Raw genomic sequence first — 22,443 nt, forward strand, 5'->3', positions numbered from 1 at the left:
ATACTGGAGTGGGTACCCTAGCAACGCAGGAGACCCGGGTTCAATTCCTGGATTGGGAAGATCTCCTAGAGAAGGAAATGACAGCCCACTTCAGAATTCTTGCCTGGAGAATTCCGATGGCCAGAGGAGCCTGGTGGGGTCCATGGGGTTATAAAGAGTAGGAAATGACTGAGCATTTTTCACTTTCACTTCACCATGCAATATTATAGAATTAAATGATTCACTGTTTGTTGAATGGACAAAATAATGAGTATGCCAACCTCGTTTCTATCAGTGGTTTGGCACATAGAAGCTACTCAGTAAAAATGCACTGAATGAATGAACCTAATAGTTAGCTTATCTTTAATAACCTGCTAGGAATATAGCCTGATCCTGTGGTAATGAAAGCAGTACTTTGCAAAATTACAAACTGAAAATTGAGTGTTAAGTGTATGTTGAATGGAATACTTTGGAAACAATTACCCATATGGCATTGTGGAAAAAAATTGAATTATCAAAATTACTGAATCCTGTGTGTATCACTTAATCACTTCAACTAGTGAAGTGAATATCTCCTTAAGTTCAGTTTTCTAATCTATAAAATTGGAGTGTATCTATCTTGAAAAGCTGCTGTGAGGTTGGATTAAATGCGATTTAAGAATTTATGTTGATGTATGGCAAAACCAATACAATATTGCAAAGTAATTAACCTCTGATTAAATAAATTTATATTTAAAAAATAATAAATAAATAAATGCTGTTCTACAGAAAGAAAATAAAAAGAAATTATGGATCAGGGTTCCCTGGTGGTCCAGTGGTTAAGAATTTGCCTTGCAATGCCAGAGACACTGGTTTGACCCCTGGTCCAGGAAGATCACACATACCAAGAAGCCACTAAGCCTGTGCATCATAACTCCTGAGCCAGCAATCTAGAGCTGGTGAGCTGCAACTACTGAGCCCACTTGCTTCAACTACCGAAGACTGCATGCCTAGAGCCTGCGCTCCACAAGAGAAGTCACCACAACGAGAACCCTGCATACCGCAATGGAGAGTAGCCCCGCTCCCCGCAGCTAGAGAAAAGCTCGAGTGCGGCACCAAAGACCCACCACAGCCAAAAACAAAATAAATAGATAACCCTTTTTTTAAAAATCATGGATCTGAGAAGTTCTAGTACGAAGCTTGTCATGGTCATGAAGCAAACATTTCCTTGTGCTAGTTTCCATCCTGGGCTTCCCTGGTAGCTCAGAGGTTAAAGTATCTGCCTGCAATGCAGGAGACCCGGGTTTGATCCCTGGGCTGGGAAGATTCCGCTGGAGAAGGAAATGGCACCCCACTCCAGTATTCTTGCCTGGAGAATCCCATGGACAGAGGAGCCTGGTGGGCTACAGTCCACGGGGTCGCCTTCTTAGTGATTTAATTCTCTTTCATTACGTCCAGAGTCACAACAAAAGACCCAAAAGACCTTGTAGACTATTACTGAAAGCAATTGAACACCCTACTTTTAAAACAACATTAAAAAGTAAATGGAAATACAGCAATGTGATCTGTACTGAGAAATAATTAATGCTTCTTTGCATTGTTTTTGCTTAAAGACAATTGAAACACAACAGGAGGATCGTATAATCTTTGGAATACATTTCAAAGGGATGACACATGAGTAAATGTCACGTTAGAGCTAATTCAATACAATTTACTGTGCCAAATAACTTTATCTTTGAAAGTAAATTCAGAACTAATTTTGAAAGAATCTCAAGAACCTTTTACCACCTATGTCAGGCAGTAGTTTACAAGCACTTTTCTGAACTATTAGGACTATTAGAGGTTGTAAAGGTTTCCTTTTTATTATCTTTCTTGAAGAATGAAATGCAAAAACTTTACTCTCTGAACCTCTAGAAGTACAGTCCCTCTAGAAACTGGTATCTCCTGAAACTCCATCTCCTCTTCTAGGGTTAATGGGCAATTAAGTTCTTAGGGGAAAAAAAAAAATAGCAGGTGGAGTTTTTGTTGCTGTTTCATTTTATTTACATTTTCAGAGTTTTCAGAATGAAAAGGATGTAGGGGTAGAAATGCAAGACAGAGCGGGGTCATGGATGTATCCCAAGACGGGAAATGCAGAGAGGAGAGCCTGGAAAACGGAACACTAATTCTCAGACCCCTTTCCAAGAAGAGATAGGAAACAAGAGCAAAGATAAGTGGACCAAAGGAGGACTGCCAGGAGCATCCTTTACCAATTCAGGGACTTCAAAAAGAGCCACTGTTGTATAATAAAGACTTTGACTGGTCTTTGTCTCTGCTTCCTGGGAAGGACAATATGTATCTTTGGAATTTTCCAAGTAAAGTAAATATCTTTATTATTTAGAGCCCCTTGGATCACACCTGAGTTTATACTAATGTGATGAGATGACTCAGGATGGGCTGCTCAACAAAAAGCCAAACTTGTGACTAGAGAGCTGGGATTTTAAAACAGCCTGACCTTCAAGGAAAGAAGAGATGAGGGAGGTTGGAGATTGTGTTCGATCTTGAGGTCTATGTGCAATCAATCATACCCATGTAATGAAACCCCAATTTAGAAAACCGGGACACCAAAGCTCGCTGGTGCTTCCTGATTGGTGAATGAACCACTGATGTTCAGGACAGTGTTGAGCTCTGATCCTTCAAAGAGAGGGTATGGAAGCTCTGTGTTTAAATGACCCTCATAAACCTTTCTCTACATGTCTCCTCATTGCGCTGCTCCCGAGTTCTATCTTTTATAATAAAAGTGTAATCATAAGTATAGGACTTTCCTGAGTTCTTTGAGTGATTCTAGTAAATTATCAAGCTCGAATAGGGTCACAGGAGCCCCCAGATGTATAGCCACTTGGTCTGGAGTGAGAGTAGTCCTATGGAGGACCATGTCCTTTAACTTGCAGGGTCTGTAAGAACTCCAGATGGTTAGTGTCAGAATTGAACAGAAGCATATCAGTCGGGGTTGAAACTGAATACATTCCCTGATCTGCAAGCCATCAGTGACCCTCCATACAGCGCTCATGAGTTCTATTTGCACAGAAGGCAATGATGACGATCTGTGTCACTGCTACTGCTACTGCTAAGTCACGTCAATCATGTCCGACTCTACGCGACCCCATAGACAGCAGCCCACTAGGCTCCCGGCCCTGGGATTCTCCAGGCAAGAATACCGGAGTGGGTTGCCATTTCCCTCTCCAGTGCATGAAAGTGAAAAGTGAAAGTGAAGTCGCTCAGTTGTGTCCGACTCTTCGCAACCCCATGGACTGTAGCCTACCAGGCTCCTCAGTCCATGGGATTTCCCAGGCAAGAGTACTGGAGTGGGGTGCCATTGCCTTCTCCAGATCTGTGTCACACATGAGTTCGTTTCAGCTGGACCACCCCACGTGGAACCACTCTACAAAGCTCCAAGACAACAACAGCCCCAGAGTCATGGGACTGGCAGTGGGTGGGCAGGAGCATGGAGACTCTGAGGTGAAATGGGGAAGACTTTCATCTGCACTTGGGCTAACCTGAAGAAACTTAAAAACTTGATCTGGTTATTAGCAGAGCGTCTTGGACAAATTAAGTATTTAACTAAAATTTCTACAGTATTCCTGAAAGGGACCCAGTTAAACACATAACTCATGGTCCTGACCACAAATCAGAATCACCTGGAGGACTTCTACAAATTAGTAAATGTCTGGCCAGCTCAGTCCAGCCATTCTCTTGGGGAAATCAACTTAGGTGACTCTACAGTGCATGGGGTTCTAAACCACTGGATAGAGTACAATGACAGTGAAACTGCCTCTGGATCCTGGAGCTCCACTGAGCTCCTCAACTTGGCTTTATCCATGGGAACTGGATCGCTACGGAAATGTACTATGGGTAATTTCTTCCTAAGCTTGGGAAAGAAAAGCATGATAAAGGATCAAGTGAATGGCTTCATTATTCCGTAGAAGGGAGAAGCTTGGGCTCTACTGAGACACGATATAACATGGCCTTTGAGCATTTGGAAATGGGATTTAATCCAAGCACCTGGTTGTAGATACAAATCTTCTCACTATTCTACAACTGGATATACTGTAACTTTTTTTTCTTTTTTTTTGGCTGCACCAGGCTGCATCTTAGTTCCCTGACCAGGGATCAAACCCATGCCACCTTGCAGTGAAAGCATGGATTCTTAACCACTGGACTTCCAGGGAAGTCCCTACTACAACATCTACAGACGTTTCTCAGAAAGTTATGATGTTTAATCCCTAGGCACATAGTCAAGGTCCATTTGAGAGGAATCCAACTTTTTTTCAGATCAGTACTGCTGGAATTTTAGAAACATTGAGGAGCTGAGCAGATGGGGAGTAGAGGGTATCTGTACACAAAGCTAAATATTTTTTAGGACGTTATGCATGATCTTTTCAAGTGTTACAATATAGTGCACTCTGCTTTGTAGAAATGTCATTTTTTAAAACGTAATAGAAATCCTAAGGGTTAGGGGAGCTTGTCTCATTTTCTCTCTTAAGTTTTAAATATAGTAACAGTTGAGTCTAAATATTAAAAAAAAAATAAATAAACTGTTGGTTAAATAAAAAGTACTCTCTTATTTCCCAAACCCATTCTCCAGATTTAATCATTGCTAACCATTTAGTGAATATCTTCTCAGGTCTTCTTCCAAAATATGAAGAATCACAGGAATTCCCTGGTGGCTTGGTGGTAAAGAACCCACTCGCCAACGCAGGAGTCACAGGTTCGATCTGTGATCCAGGAAGATTCCACCTGAGGTGGAGCAACTAAACCCATGCACCACAATTACTGAGTCCATGCTCTATAAAGAGGCAACTGCAACTACTGAGCCCGCATGCCGCAACCACCGAAACCCACACTCCCGAGAGCCCATGCTCCGTAAAAAGAAAAGTGACCACAGTGAGAAGCCTGTGTACCAATGAAGACCCGCACTGCCAAAAACTTAATTAATTTTTTTATGAAAACACACATAAAGAAAGAAGATTTTTAAATTGTTTACAGCAGGTGAAAATGAGTTTATATTTATAAAAATAGTATCACATGTTAAAAATTGTTCTGTTTCTGTTGCTAATTGACGTAATTCATCCCAATACCTAAATATACACATACGTAAACATTTTAAATACCGAGGTCTACACTGTGATTGCATCTGATGCTTATTCAGTCATCCCTCCCTTTGTGGACATTTAGGATAGTTATGTTTTTGCTGCTACATGTAATGCTGCAATGAAAATCTATCCCTGCTGGGTACATTTTAAAATGTAAGTTTCTGGACCAAATGGCATGTGAATTTTATTTAAATATTTGCTTAGCTATTTCTTTGGCTGAGCCGGGTCTCAGCTGTGGCATGCAGGGTCTTTCAGATGTGGCCCGGGAACTCTTAGTTACGGCGTGTGGGATCTAGTTCCCTGACCAGGGATCAAACCTGGGCCCCCTGCATCGGGAGTGCAAAATCTTAGCCACTGGACCACCAGAGAAATCCCTGGTTTGTGAATTTTAAATATTAACTCCTAACTGTCATCAAAAAAAAAAAAAAAAAAAGAATACCAGTTACATACGGCCTCATGTCTCTGGACCCCTTGGGGAGAGGTGTGATACTTATTAATCACTTCAGCAGTTCTCTGCTTACTTTTCTTATCAAGTTTTCAGTGGAAAAGAAAAATGGGGAATTATACTGTTCCTTTAATTTGCTTTATGCTTTTATAATTTGAGAACTACAGACACAATGCCTGATAAACCATGAGCTTTTATGTTTTAAAATACAGTATTAAATTCTTTACAATGCATTTTTATATAGCTATTTAGCTCAAATAGTTTCATATCTCTTGACTAAAATCAATACTGAGATTTTTAAGCCCCTAATGCTGTTGGTCTCAACTCTGGCCTTGCATTGGAAGCATCTGGAAACTTAAGAGAACTGCCTGGGAAGGGGTTGGAGGTAGGGTGGAGGGGGTGGGATAGGAGGATAAAGTTTTAAATCAGAATATCTGCATTCAAGGATTGGCACCAAAGACTGTGTGAAAAGCTCTCCAAAGGATGCTACCATGCCTTCAGAGTTATGCTGTAAATCTAAAAGGGCTCTAACACATAAAATCAATTGATTTAAATAAATAGAAACACTAAACTAAACATACATAGTCAGGTTGTCATTTCCTGTTATATTCCTAAACTTACATGATTTTTTAAATAATTTTTTTAATGTGGACTATTTTTAAATTCCTTATTAAATTTGTTACAGTACTGCTCCTGCTTTTTTATGTTTTTGTTTTCTGGAGGTGAGGCATGTGGGATCTTGCCACCTGCAACCCCTGCATTAGGAGGCAAGGTCTTAACCACTGGACCACCAGGGAAGTCCCCTCAACTTACATGATTTTATTTCACGTTAATTAATACTGAATCAAAGAGCTCATTTGTAGCATATTAAGCTGATCCCAAGATACTTAATATTCACTTTTAGGAGCTGGAATTAGTCATCTTAGCAATAGTGTATTCATTTTTAGGAGAACACTTGACCCAACTTTAACTTCTAGTAGGTTTAGACTATGAATATTCTCCTTTATGTAAAAAATTAAAATTACAGGAGCTAGGATTTTAAGAATTCAGTTCATGGGCACAAGCAAGAGTAAGGAAAAGATAAACTGGCATTTGGCTCCTAGGCACCTCTTGATCAGCTTTGGAATGTGTTTTGGGCCAAACCCAGAATAAATAAATTTTATATGGTCATGTGATTAAAAGAATTGCAAACAACCCCCAAATTTTCTACTAATTTATTTTTATCTCTGGCTAAGAGTAATAACAATAAATCAACCATCAATTATAATCTCTTTGGTTAGTTTTATTTTGAAGTCTTAACATTATACTATTGTCGCTGCCAGAAGCAGTGCTATAAAATCCAGGGCACATTAGATGCTTTGTGCATTTTATCTGATTAAGTTCTCACAATCCCTCTGCCAGGTAAATATGTTTATGTCAATGTATACACTTACTGGACTTCCCTGATGGCTCAGAGGGTAAAGCGTCTGCTTACAGTGCGGGAGACTTGGGTTCGATCCCTGGGTCAGGCAGATCCCCTGGAGAAGGAAATGGCAACCCACTCCAGTACTCTTTCCTGGAAAATCCCATGGACGGAGGAGCATAGTAGGCTACAGTCCATGGGGTCCCAAAGAGTCAGACACTACTGAGCGACTTCACTTCATACGCTTACTAAGATTCAGAGCAGTTAAAACCTTGCCCAAGGCCACATGACTAGCAAGTGGCACAGCCAGGCTACACCTGAAGATTAAAGCTGAGACAACTATTATCTCAAGAACTCCACTCTCTCCGATACTCAACCTTGCTGACAATCCAGCTCTGTTTATTTATAAATTGAATTTGATCATTGATTTGGAGGGGGGTGGGGGAGACTGAGTTAACAGGACTGCCACAACAGAAGATTTAAAAACAACCTTTGTAAATCCAAAACAATGTGAGTAGTTTAATTTAGACAAACACTTGTCAATGAAGTAAATCTCTTTTACTTGCTAAAATTAGCAGAATCTTAAATAAATATCTATTTAACTTTATAAAAAGCTCTCAATATAGGTCAAGACTCTACAGCAATAAATAAAACTAACCTGATATTCTCTCCACTAAAGTATCATTATGACCCTTTACTGTACAGACCTTTTTAAAGTATTCATAAAATAGGGACAAATGACATTTGCATCCCAGTATTACTGCTGTCTATGCAATGGTTGATTTTTTATTTTTCCTGTAGCTGAATGTGGTCCTTCAGCAGATAACTTTCCTAGAGTCATTGTAATTTTGGCTTCCTCACCTTTCAGGAAAGAGCTATACAAAAAAATCATCATCTTTCCCTGATGTTTAATCAGGACTCAGCATGCTAAGGTCCTTTTATGAAAGCTCCCTGGCAGGAAATCAAAGCCCCTTTCTTCAAAAATAATAAAACATGAAACAGAGGGATCCATCTGTCAATCAAGATAGATTTCTCTTTCAGGGAAAAAAGAAAAAGACCCTCAAAGAATAAAAAGCTTTCACACTAATTAATATCCATTAAAGCTCCTACCAGTTTAAAGTCTTGAGCAAAGTCAAGAATTACCCAGCTAATTCAATTCCAGAAGGTGTTTTTGCATCATTCATCTGGATTGACAAGAGAAAGTACTTCCCTAAAGAGGACTAGGATAATTAATTCCAATTTGCAGTTCATATTTGCAACCACAACCTCAGTATGTCAGCCTTTACAAATTTCCTTGGAGTATGACATTGTAATCAATTATTCAGATCCAGATCTAATTCCATACACATCTAATGTGTACCCACATAATACCTTGCACTATGTTAGGTTCTAGAAACATGGAAATGCTTAATTCATTCTCTTCCCTTTGAACAGTGTAGAATCGACTGGAATTATCTTCCCGAACAGCTTTCCAACATCCAATTTTATACACACCAAAGTCAGCTAGGTTAGACCAAAGCTACTTTATATCTTGTGCCTGAATTCCCTCTACATCATGCCTCCCGAGTGGTTATCCAGCTCATACTGCACATTTCTCAAGAAAGTCTGTTGGATCTTTGGACAGCTCTAATCATTTTGATAGTTGCCAATATAATTGCCGATAACAGTTAACTACCTCCAATTTATTTGGGAAGCCCATTGGGGCCTGCAGGACAGTAGAGAAGAAATTTTACAGTGATCAAAAGAAGTATCTACTTCAGTAGCTACGAACCAAATGCACAGAGCAGTAGATTTGACGAAAGCTTAGAAATCTAAAGTCAATTCAGATTTTTTCTCCTCCTTTAGACCCGGGTTTTCTCTGTCACCTGCAAATATACAGTATGCAAATGACACATATATCCCTCCTCTCTCACCCTTAACACACATACAAGAACTATAGACTAGTAACTATTATATAGATAATCCAATCAATAAACATATTGTTATGAGTTCTGGCCATCTTCCTCCAACAGAAGTTCTGCCATCTAAATGATACCAACAGAGAAGTAGATGAGCCAATTATCAAAAAGGGCCCAAGGCCTTGACTAACATATTACTTTTGAACTATAGTCAGAAGTCTAAAAAGACTATATGATGGAAAAACTGCACTCTCTGTCTGCCTCTGTTGATGGCCAACGTAACCAAACCGCTTGGAATGGTTCATTACTGGGTTTCCTTCCAGCCAACTATGCTCACCGATGTAGTTTATGCTTACAAGAAATCTGAATAACCCTACAAGGGAACCTGTAAAATAGCCTTGATCTTCAGGGGAAGACCACAGTTAACCCATCCAAAGACAGGAGGAAAAGCAGAGTCTGCTCAGATTCATATTCTCTGTCTGAACAGATTTGGAGTTGAGACAACTGTCTTTCTAAATTCTTTTACAGTCATTCTGATGAAATTACACTAAAGAAAATGATGAGAAAGTGATTTAGATATGATAAGAATGTGTTTCAGAGACATACTATTGTCACTTTAAACAGACATCACTTCTTGTAAATTATGAGTTGGAAATGATACACCTTTCTGTGTTAAATACCAAGAGCACCAGCTTTTCATATTCAAACAGCCCATGGACATGTTCCTAGCCTTCTGTACTCACTCCCACTCATAAACTGAGTGACAGCATGTCCCAGAGTTATCTTCCACTACTCTCTCCACTAATCCCACCGGGTTCCAGCCTCACCGGGCTTCTGATTCTCTGAATATATCATGTCCACCCCACTTACTCACCAGTCACCTGGCAAACATTTAATGAGCACCTACTTTTGCTCAGCGCTGGGGACATATAATAAGACTGCTGGCCCAAGGGAGATACACAGCCTGTCCCATAGTGTCCCCATCCCATAAATATTCTCCCCATGTCTCTTTACGTAGGTTTATTCCTAGGTATTTTATTCTTTTTTGTTACAATTGTCAATGGGATTGTTTCCTTAATTTCTCTTCCTGATTTTTCGTTGTTAGTGTATAGGAATGCAAGGGATTTCTGTGTATTGATTTGGTATCCTGTGACTTTAATAAATTCATTGACTAGCTCTAGTAATTTTCTGATGGTATCTTTAGGGTTTTCTAATAGTATTAGATTGTTGAATCAGTTCTAGTGGGGTGGATGAAACTAGAGCCTGTTCTACAAAGTGAAGCCAGAAAGAGAAAAACAAATATCGGATATTAACGAATATGTATGGAATCTAGAAAAATGATACTAATGAACCTATTTGCACAGCAGGAATAAAGAAGCAGAATAAGAACAGACTTATGGACACAATGTGGGAAGGAGAGTATAGGACAAATAGAGAAAATAGCCTTAAAACACATACATTACCATATGTAAAACAGACAGCTAGTGGCAAGTAGCTGTGTAACACAGGGAGCTTAACCTTGTGCTCGGTAACAACTCAGAAGGGTGGGATGGTGTGGGGTGTGGGAGGGAGCGGACATATGCATATTTATGGCTGCTTCACATAGTTATAGGACAGAAACCAACAAAACAAGCAATTATCCTCCAGTTAAAAGTAATTAAAAAAAAAAAAGAAATTAGAAAAAAAAAAATCCTCCCCATGCCTGGGTACCAGGGCCTCTGTTAGCAGAGTGAGTGGAGGAAAGAAGGTGGGTTTCCAAATACACAAACGATACAGAATGGTAAAGCCTACACCATAGTCTGATTGAAATGTTATGTGTCACAGAGAAGGGACAGGAGGGAGAAACAAGAGAGAGCTTATGGAAGACTTAGAACAAGGAACATTCTTCAGGCATCTTGGAAAATAAGTAGGGTGTTTTCAAGCTGACAATACCCCAGGCAGAGGAGACAGAATGTTCCAAGTATCTCTTGAGAATGTGGGAAAAAAGGAGACAGAATAAGTCTGGAGCTATAGTTTGAGAAGCAAGCTGGGGGTCGGTCCTAGAGGCCTTGTTGCCTGGCCCACGGGAAATTCTGAATGTGATTAAGATGGGTGATACGATCAGAAGCACAGAAAGATGATTTTAAACAGTCAGACTTCTAGTCTAATTAGAAGAAATAAAATAGAAATGGACTATATTAGACACGGGAAACTTGATAAAACCACACATTCAATAACAGCTCATGCTACTCCTAATAAAGTATAAATTACCAAAGCAACTAGAGGCATTAGAAAACCTAAATAAGTTTCAATTCAGTTCAGTTCAGTCGCTCAGTCGTGTCCAACTCTTTGTGACCCCATGAATCGCAGCACGCCAGGCCTCCCTGTCCATCACCATCTCCCAAATTTATAATCACTGAAAACATTTTTCAGGCTATTTAATTTTAGGTACTTTTTACTATGAAATGTGTCAAATGTGTGTAAAAGTGAAAAAGTATACAGTAAACCAACTCCCACATGAATATGAAACTCAAAGTTTCATAGTATTCCCACAGATGCTCCCCACACTGTCCCTGGGATTATTGTTAAGGACAACCAAGACATTCTACAATTTCGCCAGTAAGTAACTGGAACATTTTTTAAAAAGTTAATGTTAATTTTATTGGTACATAATTGATTTATAGTGTATTAGTTTCAGGTGTACAGCCGAGTGATTCAGTTACAGATACATATATATTTTCATTCTTTTTGAATTCTTTTCTCATATAGGTTATCACAGAAAATTGAGTAGAGCTCTCTGTGCTATATAGTAGGTCCTTATTGATTATCCGTCTTATGAATAGTAGTGTGTATGTGTTCATCACAAATTCCTGATTTATCCTTTCCCTTTTGGTAACCATAAGTTTCTTTTCAATATCCGCAAGTTTGTTCCTTTGTAAGTAAGTTCATTTGTAACTTTAAAAAGTAATCAGATTCCACGTATAAGTGATGTCATATGACATTTGTCTTTCTCTGACTTACCTCACTGAGTATGACCGTCTCTAGGTCCATCCATGTTACTGCAAATGGCATGATTCCATTCATTTTTATGGCTGAGTAATAGTCTGTTGTACACATGCATCACATCTTCCTTTTCCATTCCTATGCCAGTGGTCATTTAGGTCGCTTCCATGTGTTGGCTATTGTAAAGAGTGCTGCAATGAACATGGGGATGCAAGTTTCCTCTCGGATTATGAGTTTTCTCAGGAGTGGGACTGCTGGATCATATAGTAGTTCCATTTTTAGTTTTTTACGGACCCTCCATACTGTTCTCCCTAATGGGTGTACCCCACCAACAGCGTAAGTGAGTTGCCTTTTCTCCATATCCTCCCCAGAAGTTATTGCCTGTAGACTTTTTGATGATGGCCATTCTGATTGGTGTGAAGTGATACCTCATTGTAGTTTTGATTTGCATTTCTCTGATAGTGATGCTGAGCATCTTTTCATGTGCTTTCTGGCCATCTGTATGTCTTCTTTGGAGAAATGTATATTTAGATCTTCTGCCCATTTTAAAAATACTTTCTGAGGACTATCATTCCAAAACCAGCTTTTGGGTGAATTTGTTCAAACTTTGTACCTTCTAGACCACTGAAAAGGATGGAATGGTTTTTAAATTGAGCAAGAGCTCAGCACAAACTAATGCCAAAGGCTGAACTCCCCTAAAAGATGGAAAAACAAACGACTAGAGATGAATTTTTCATGTGAATATAAATATAAATTCATAAATATTATTAAGTCAGTAAGAATCGGAGAAGGCAATGGCACCCCACTCCAGTACTCTTGCCTGGAGAACCTGTGGACAGAGGAGCCTGGTGGGCTGCAGTCCATGGGGTCGCGAAGAGTTGGACACAACTGAGCGACTTCACTTTTGCTTTTCACTTTGATGCATTGGAGAAGGAAATGGCAACCCACTCCAATGTTCTTGCCTGGAGAATCCCAGCGACGGGGGAGCATGGTAGGCTGCCGTCTATGGGGTCGCACAGAGTCGGACACGACTGAAGCGACTTAGCAGCAGCAGCAGCAGCAGCAGTAAGAATACTGCAATAATATAAAATATTACAACAAAATCTGTTCAATAATGCAAGTGAATGTCAATATATTCTAAATTTAATCCCTGAAATAACGAAGTCAAAAAATGGGGGAAAATATCCCAACAGATGACCAAATAAACCCTAGAAATATTTTAACATTTTTTTCTAATTTTAAAATGTCTAGTAATATGCAATAGTAAGCATTTTCTTAATATCACACTGGAGACTAATATTTGTGAGATTCCATTTAGATCCAGAACTGAGACAAGGATAAAATGTAAACATTAAGAAATTATCACATAAGGGTTTACATGAATGAAAGCACAATATTTCCCCAAAGAGCAGAAAAGAAGATTTCAATATAGAGAGATACAAATGTTATTATATAATTAGAAACAGTATTGCAAGTAATCTATTCCTAGTAGAAACATAAGTTCCACTAGAAATTATATTGAAATTTTAACAAATAAATCTAAGCTTCATATGGAAAAAAGAAGATAGCCAGATATTTTTTACATGATGTGTACTATTAGATATTGAAAATTCATCTTAATGTTACAATGGATGCTACTTACAAGGAATACACAGAACAATAAAAGAGGCCACATCTTATAAACAGCCAAAATTATATAATGGGTCCTTTATTCTCATCCAAAATAACATAAGAAAGGTGAAATTTAAATATGAAAAATGTAATCATAAACATTCTAGGCAAAAATACAGATATATATTTGAATAATTAGAGTGAGGAAGATCTTTGGTAGGAAATCATAAATCACAAGGGAAAGACAGAAAGAGATATTTGACATGAGAAATAAAAATTGGCATATGTGGCAGAAATAGTTACTATTCTTAATATAAAGAAATATATATATAATCTCAAATCAGATATGTATCAAGCATGCACATCTCTCAAATCATATAACAAAGTAAAAAATACTGTCAAAACAATATGGACAAATATTATGAGTAAACAAATCATAATTAAGAAAATATAAATAAATGACAGAAGAGACAAGAAAAAAATTGAAGCTCACTAGTAATTAAGTTAGTGGAAATTAGAATGATACTACAATGAAATTCCATTTTCCTCGCATCAAAGTAGCAGAGCATTTAATTAATTATTTATTTATATTACAAATATCAGTATTAGCTAAGGATCCAAGAAGGAGCACTCTCAAATACTTCCATTTGACATAAAATTGATATAAATGTGCTCAAGGTAATCTGGTAATACATACAAAAAGTATTAAAAATATGCATATAGCTTGACCAAGAAATATATATTTCTAAAATTATCCTTGAAAAAGTGATGTTACTGAAGTACATACATGAGAGAAGAAAAGACATTCACAAAATACTAAGCAGGTCAATCAAATTAGAAGTAAGTGAGCTTTTATTTCATCAAATATGATGACTATTATTGATATAGCAATGTTACTTATAATATGCTAAACTTGGAAATACAAGCAAAAATAATCACTGTAATTATTAATAGCATTTTACAGTTGGATTAATTACAGATTCTTTGAATCTCATTTTGATGAAACTTTTTTCAAAATTTTCTGGATTGGACATGCATGTATTATTTGGGGAGAAAAGTCAGAAAACTAATCATTAAAAACAAACTGATCTCACAAAATATTTATTTTAAAACTGATAGTGATGTCTACTAAGATCAAGTGGTCCCATGATCAAAGGTTGGGAGGAATACACTGAGGGCTGGCGGAGGGGGCGGTTGCGGAGAGGAGGGGTAGATAGGAAGTGAAACTTCAGGAATAAATGCCAGTTATTCTTCAGAAATTAAAGTCAACTAGAGTAAGTATCTCGGAGAAGGCACTGGCGACCCACTCCAGTACTGTTGCCTGGAAACTCCCATGGGTGGAGGAGCCTGGTAGGCTGCAGTCCATGGGGTCGCTAAGAGTTGGACACGACTGAGCAACTTCACTTTCACTTTTCACTTTCATGCATTGGAGAAGGACATGGCAACCCACTCCAGTGTTCTTGCCTGGAGAATCCCAGGGACGGTGGAGCCTGGTGGGCTGCCGTCTATGGGGTCACACAGAGTCAGACACGACTGAAGCGACTTAGCAGCAGCAGCAGCGGCAGAGTATCTATTTTCTTTCCGTTGAAGGGTGCTGAGATGGAGGAAAGGTTAACTTTAAGATTTCCAGTCTGGCCAAGCAGGTGTCAGATAATACGGATGATAAGTAAGATCCTGTCTCTCTGCCCTATTTTTCAGAAGCCAAGTTAAAGCTTCCTTTCTCATAGTGGAGTCCTTTATACCTCAGGCCATAAGACACCTATGTCCTCCAGATTCCAGCACAATTCATTCCACCATCATCCAGTATTTGACAGTCATTCTGCCTTGAGGTATGTCTTACAATGTTATTTTTATCATCACTTAATTTTTCTTACATTAATGTCTCTGGTGTGGCCAAGCAGTAGCGGTAAAGGAGAAGCAAATCAACAAGGAAACCTTCAAAGAGCGCCCTTTCAGGAGAGGAACACAACTCACTGCATGGTCCCCTGGACTGCTATATACCCCCTGGTGGCTTCTGTCTTTTCCCAACTCTGCTCCTCAGACCATGTTCATGTGAGTCTCATTTTGCCTAGCTCCTATGTCTTTTAGTTCCCTTGGTTCTGGTATCCTAAATTCTTACCAATATTCAACCTGAACTTCCCTGAAACTTTGGGAAGTGTTGGTCATTTGCAAAATCCACACTGGCAATGAAAGTAATACTTCATAAGAATTCGACCCTATCTCTAATAAACACACACACTCACAACCTTATTTTCCCAAACTACACTGTCAGGTATTTGAAGGAATGGGTTATATTTGATGACTATGAGGATGATGAAGAAAATAAAGTAACACACCAGCCAATGTTATTTATGAATTCTTAATATATGCCTTGCACCTACATGCTAATGCAAACACTGATGTACCTTCAAATGAAGTATTACCATTATGCCTTCACCTGCACACGTGCTAAGTTGCTTCAGTCATGTCAGACTCTGCCTTATGGACTTCAGCCCACCATCTTCCTCTGTCCATGGGTTTCTCCAGGCAAGAATACTGGAGTGGGTTGCCATGCCCTCCTCAGGGGATCTTCCCAACCCAGGGATCAAACTCATGTCTTCCCTCTCCTGCCTTGAGAGGTGGGTTCTTCACCACTAGTGCCGCCTGAGAAGCCCCAGTATCTTTTAGCTATTTAATAAACTATGCCGTCACAGACTGGGTAAACTCAGAGGTTTAAAGGACAGATTCAGGGTCAGTGCCTGCTTCTGAGCTAAATGTCCCTCTCACTTTCAAAGTTACCACACACTGTTATATCCTCTGCTCACTCAACACTTTATTCATCCTGGTGACCCACTCCATAGCTTAGCAAGTGCCCCTGGCCTTCCATATGAAGTTCTTTGTCAAGTCCTTTCCATAAAACTCCCAGCTGACCCTAGAAGGGATTCAGTAGGCAGCAACTGAGTGAAGAATGAATTATTACATTTACCGCCTCAAAAACACTATGGGAAAAGGAGGCTTATGCTTTTGGTTATAACCAAAGCAACATTTTTAGTTATGATGTCATAATAGTTCATGGAGTGAAATAAATACAAAAGTAATGGGGTGTTAGGTACCAGGTGCATTCCCAAACTTGATTGACAGGAAAATGCAATAATTTCATTCACTGCTCTTGGTCAATTACATGTTTGGGTGGAAACTACAGAGGCATAAATAAAGTCAAGGAAATCTTTTGCAAAAGGTAAAATCCTAGGGAAAAACTAACAGGAATTTGTTACTAAAATAAAGAATACAGTTCTCTATTAGCATGACCTTGCTCCCCTCAAGCACCTTCATTTGACTGAATTTATAATAATTTTCCAGTGATATCAATGAAAAGAGATATGTCACAGTTGCAAGTAATACATTCATTAAAATCGTTTATCTTTACACTTCATTACTAACTGCAACAACAGAGTATATGAAATATCTTTTACAGAGAAATCCAAAAGACAGAGTAATGGGAAAAAAAATGATCTTTCATTTCTTTTATACACAATCAAAAGTAGATGACTGCCTGATCTGAAAAACCGAAAAGGCCATCATAAATTTACATTTGTGTCTTACTCTGTCTATGTACTACAGAAAAAAAAAAAAGCAATATCGTAACTGAATTCATGTCTGAGTCAGAAGACTCCAGTTCTTTAGATCAATTCACTGGAAAACTCTAGCCCTTGACCCATAGAAACATTCCAAATATTTTGGAATTCAAAATGTTTTGACATGTATGTGCATTCGCGCGTGCTAACTCGCTTCAGTCATGTCCAGCTCTTTGCAACCCAATGGATGTAACCCACCAGGCTCCTCTGTCCACTATGAATCCTTTCTGCAATAAGAGGGGAGAGACACATACATAGATAAATAGCAACTGAATGAGCAAATGAATCCAGTTTGGAGAGGAAACAACACTTTTACATGGCTACTTTCTAAACATTCCAAATGGTGTCCAAAGTATCTCTGAAATAGGGTGATCGCTTTTCCACTTGGGACACAACTCCATTCTGCTTCCTGAGTCTGGCATATGCATTGGGATGACAAAGACAATGGACATCCCAAGAAAAGTTCTTCAAGATCAGCGTAAGGTCTTCCACAGTGCTAAAGCTCGTCACTGTACGATTTTTCTCTAAAACCTGTCACAAAGAGTAAACAGGGCCCCTGTTCCCTGAAAACTACCAGTTACAGAAATAGATTTTCCTGCTGAAAGCACACAGCGGTTTCTGCAGTGTCCAAAGCTCTGTGCTCTCCCTGCCAAGGTACAATTTGGAGGAGGGTCAGGAGAAAAGATGTTTTCTAAAATGTATGAAGCCAGCTCTGTGAAATCAAAGATGAACTGCCTGTATGTGGTAGATAATAAACCAGTGCATACATAATAGACATCTTTAATATTTCAAGTACATGATGATTTGGGTTCTAAAAAACTGGCTCCCTTACAACAGTTATGTTGCAAGTTATCATCATAAAGAGTTTAACCCCAAATCTACTCTGAAGGTAATTTATGCAAATCAGTTCTCTTATTTCGAAGGGGGTAAGAATGTTTTCATTTCTTCATTTATTAATTAACTCGTTTACTCATCTGTCTGTCAGCCTAGCCATTTAGCTCATCCATTTGACACATATATTCTGAGTAGATACTTTGTATTAATATAAGGCACATGTAGCAGCTAGAGAGGAAAAGCAGACAAAACATGCTCATCTATAACAACAATCAAAGGAGAAGGTTATTATGCATCATGAGATGTGTAAATTGTTTGGGGAGATCAGAGAAAGGAGAGATGAATCCCAAATGAGGGGCTTGAAGCAGGGCTCTTTACAGAAAGTGGCATCTGAATTGGTTCTTGAATAAGTTAAATGATTTAAGTGCACTTAATATTTTAATTTCAATCTAACCTAGCTAAAAGCAGACAACATGTAATCAAGCTTCTCCATTAATAGAGATATGTGTTTATAATCTACGACTAGTTATTTATATTTTGAGCCACAATTTTGTCTAATTGGGGCAACAGTGTAGACTAAAATATAACATTAAGGACTGGATAGAACTGGGCCAAAGTCTTGACTCCTGCACTTAATGTCCATGTGACCTTTGGCCCATTTCCTAACATCACTATATTACAGTTTCCTCATCCACTAAATGGAGATGATAATAGTGCCTCCTTGGTAACATTTTTGTGAAAATTAAGTTGTAAGAAGGAGGTAAGTCCCTTAGAAAGTTGACTAACATAGGTTAGCACTTGGTTAAAAGGCAGCACCATTGTCTGCATTGCTGGTAGACCTTCTTCACGTAACTCAGGAGATGCCCAACAGAGGTGAACCTCAAAAACAAACTGATGACTATAACTGCAGTGCCTGCCATTACACTGGAGGGGCAGGATGACTGCCATCCTCTCTAATAAAATTTCTTCTGTGTCTGGCGTCATCTAACAGTACACTATGTCTCTTCAACAGCAGTCCCATGAGTTCATCCTTCTACCTTGATCTCACCTACTTTTGTAAAATCACTCACACTTTGTGAGGTTATCCAGAGCCCCTCCAAAGCCAGTGTCTTGTATTCCATATAGTCTATAAGTGTGACTCAGATGATCCCAAGCTATCCTCTAAATTTTTAAAAAACATATCCAGCAGATCCTGTCTGATGCAATTAACAGATAATCAGAAACTTCTCTTTACTTATACTACTGACCATGTGCTATCGTTTTTAGAATTTGAGTCATTGACTGAAATTCAAGTTTTGTGGTCACTGAACCAAGACACAGTAAACGATATCAATATTAGATGACCAATAATTATCTGAGGGGAAAAGGCTGGTACACAGAAATGGCATCTTTCACTACTGGCTAGGCTGGTAAGGAATAAACTAGACAGGCATTGTCCCGTGTAGCGGCTACGAGCCACCTGCGGTTTTGAGCATTTGGAATGTAACTAATCGGGTATTAGATAGAGATGCACTATGGGTATAAACTATGTGCCAGATTTTGAATACTTAATACACAAAAAAGTATGTAAAATATTCAATTCATAATTTTTGTAATGACACATATTGAAATAATGTTTTAGATACACTGAGTTAAATTAGATATATTAAAATTATTTTCATCTTTTTATGTTCCTATGACTAGTAGAAAAAATTTAATTATATAGGTGGTTCACATGACATTTCTACTGGGCAGCACTGGACTAGAGGGAGGCTCCCATCCCAGTGGAAAGACAGGGTCTGTCCTGAGAGCAGAGGAACAAGCATTTCTTGAAACCTCAAAGCTCCTCTGATGTTCCAGATGCCCAGAGGACACAGCAATTACCACACTTCTTTCCAGTCTCTGCAGCAGGTAGAAGGAATAACTGTGCCCTCATCTGGAAGGATCTCAGGAATCTTACAGAGGGGCTAGATCAATCCCAGGTATTACCAGCATGGGGAGGAGGTGTCCCAGCAGGTAATTAAGTCAGTAGTCCCTCCTGACCCATTCACCTGTGTGATAAGCCAGCACTCCATATTTGACAGTGTCACCCATAAGCTGAACACCAAAGATATTTAACATTATTTGATGTTGTATATTTTGGTGAAAGATGAAACTGAGAAGCATCGAGAAGCTGATTGGACTACTGAGTTTAAGGAAGCTTGAAGTAATAAATTCCCAGCTGCTCAAAACCCGTCTCATTTCTGGCATGGTCATCTAAGCGGACCGTATTTTTCTATAGTTTTGTCACAGTGAAGAATCCAGGTTTTCCAAGCCAGCTGACCAACCATGAGTAAAGGAAACATTCCTATATTCAACACTGAGCATCAGGCACTGCCTAACCTAAAAATGGGCACTGGCTGGTCTAAGGATGGAAAAGCAAAGATTCCCAGGTCTGACTAACACTTTAAAATAAAAAATAAAACAATCTCTTTATGGAGGAGCAACCCAGGTCACATTCTACTGTTCCCACAAAAAATCGTAAATTTTAATATCTAATTTTCAAAGAGAATAGTCCATTAATGAAGAGGAAACTGTTTCAATAAATCACAAATTATCTCAGTGTAAAATAACTGTCCAAGTAACTTTAGATAAAAATAAACTGCAGGCCTTCATAAGACACTACAATACTGAATCACAACCAAAAAACAGCAGCTGGTGTTTGTGCTGATGGCTTAAAAGTACTTTCCTATCAAATATGAATTGCCAGATAATCTACAAATTACATAAGGGAGGCACTGTTTTCCCAGGTTTGCAAATGATGAAGCCTAAGAGTTTATACCTAGTAAATGACCAAAGTAAGAATCAAAATTCATGTCTCTTGAGAGCAAACTGCATATTTAAAAAATGATCCATCAGGTACCCTACTGAAAGCCACATTAAGTGTTAAGATCTCAGTATTTGGAAGACTCAGCAGATCTTATTTTTAAAATTCTAAAAAAGACATGTGCGTATGGTCCTTAGAGCTGGAAATGCTAGGACTGTGAATGTGAAGTTGCATGAAGAATCGGGTAAAAACAATGAAAGAATATTATTTCTGAATTGCTTTCCATTTTTTTCTCAACACAAGGATAATCTGTGTTCATTATAGACATATAAACAAGAATATTTAAATACATATAATTTCACAAACCAGAGGAAAATCATCATTAATATGTCAATATTGATGCCACAGGCAGAGGTGATCTTTGATATATTAAGCAGCTAATGTGGCACTTCAGAAGAAGGGGGCGGTCACAATGATGCCATTTATATAGTCTGCAGAGATGTACCAGTAGCTACACGTGCCACAGCAGCTCTGTCATGTTTTATAAGAATCTTACAATCTTACAGATTTTCAACCTCCTTTTTAAAAGTCACAGTATACTTTAAACATGTTATAATGCCTGCTTCATTTTTTCTGTATGTAGTCTCCCTTCCAGAGAAAGCAATGGCACCCCACTCCAGTACTCCTGCCTGGAAAATTCCATGGACCGAGGAGCCTGGTGGGCTGCAGTCCATGGGGTCAGTAGGAGTCAAACATGACTGAGCAACTTCACTTTCACTTTTCACTTTCCTGCATTGAAGGAGGAAATGGCAACCCACTCCAGTGTTCTTGCCTGGAGAATCCCAGGGACGAGGGATCCTAGTGGGCTGCTGTCTATGGGGTCGCACAGAGTCAGACACGACTGAAGCAACTTAGCAGCAGCAGCAGCAGTCTCCCGTCTGGAAAAGGAAAGGCTGAGGTTCATGGTGGCCATGATCGTTTATCATGCATTCCACAGGGATTCACTGACCATCTTCTGCTTCAAAAGTGCTGAGTAAGATGCTAGGTGAGAAAGAGTAGGAAAGGCCAAGCTTCTGCCCTTAATATCCTAAAAGCCAGTAATAGCACTTGGCTCTGATGAGGACACCAGCCAATGGAGCACCTCGGCTCTTTATTCCAAAGGTGGTAAAGAAGAAAACTGAGGCTTTCAGTGCTTTGTGATTTGAAGCTCCATTACAGCTTCTGCTAAATAACCTTTCTTGAGCAAGCCCTTGGTTACTCTGCCAATGTGTCTGGAATAAATTCCACCATAAAAGTGATTAAAGGTGGTGTCAGGTTCTTCACTGCTTTGTGCATATTATCTGACTTTTCCTCCGATGACCCCATCAAGTAGTGCCTATAACCACCTCCATTTTAAAGATCTGGAAATTAAGACTTGGAGACATTAATTAGCTAGACTAAGTTTACACAACAGATTTATCTGACTCCAGAGACCAGGCTCTTAACACCACACATTACTGCCTTTAGATTACGGACCATGGAAAGATGGTCATAATATATCAAGTGAAATAAGCCTGGCCCAGAAGGTGCACAGATGATCCAATCCTGCCCAACTTTTACCCTATCATTCTATTTCCCTTTGTGCTTCAACTCATGGTCCTTTTAGGTGCAAGAGGAAGATGAGCTCTTTCCCCACAGAAAACCTTCTCAGCTATTATTATGTCTCCCTACAATGTTTTTCTCTGCATTCTTAGCATGAACAGATTTCAACCTTAATATCTCACCATGAGTGTCACTCATCAG

The 22,443-nt window shown here is 38.9% G+C and overlaps 1 protein-coding gene across 5 annotated transcripts in view; it reads right to left on the minus strand.

Moving 5' to 3' along the window:
* NRG3 (neuregulin 3) overlaps positions 1-22,443 on the minus strand; it is a 1,229,096-nt gene that overhangs the window by 1,160,478 nt on the left and 46,175 nt on the right. The gene's annotated exons all lie outside the window — the stretch shown is intronic.

This window comes from Capra hircus, chromosome 28 (genome assembly GCF_001704415.2).
Source record: "Capra hircus breed San Clemente chromosome 28, ASM170441v1, whole genome shotgun sequence".
NCBI classification, from domain to species: Eukaryota; Metazoa; Chordata; class Mammalia; order Artiodactyla; family Bovidae; genus Capra; species Capra hircus.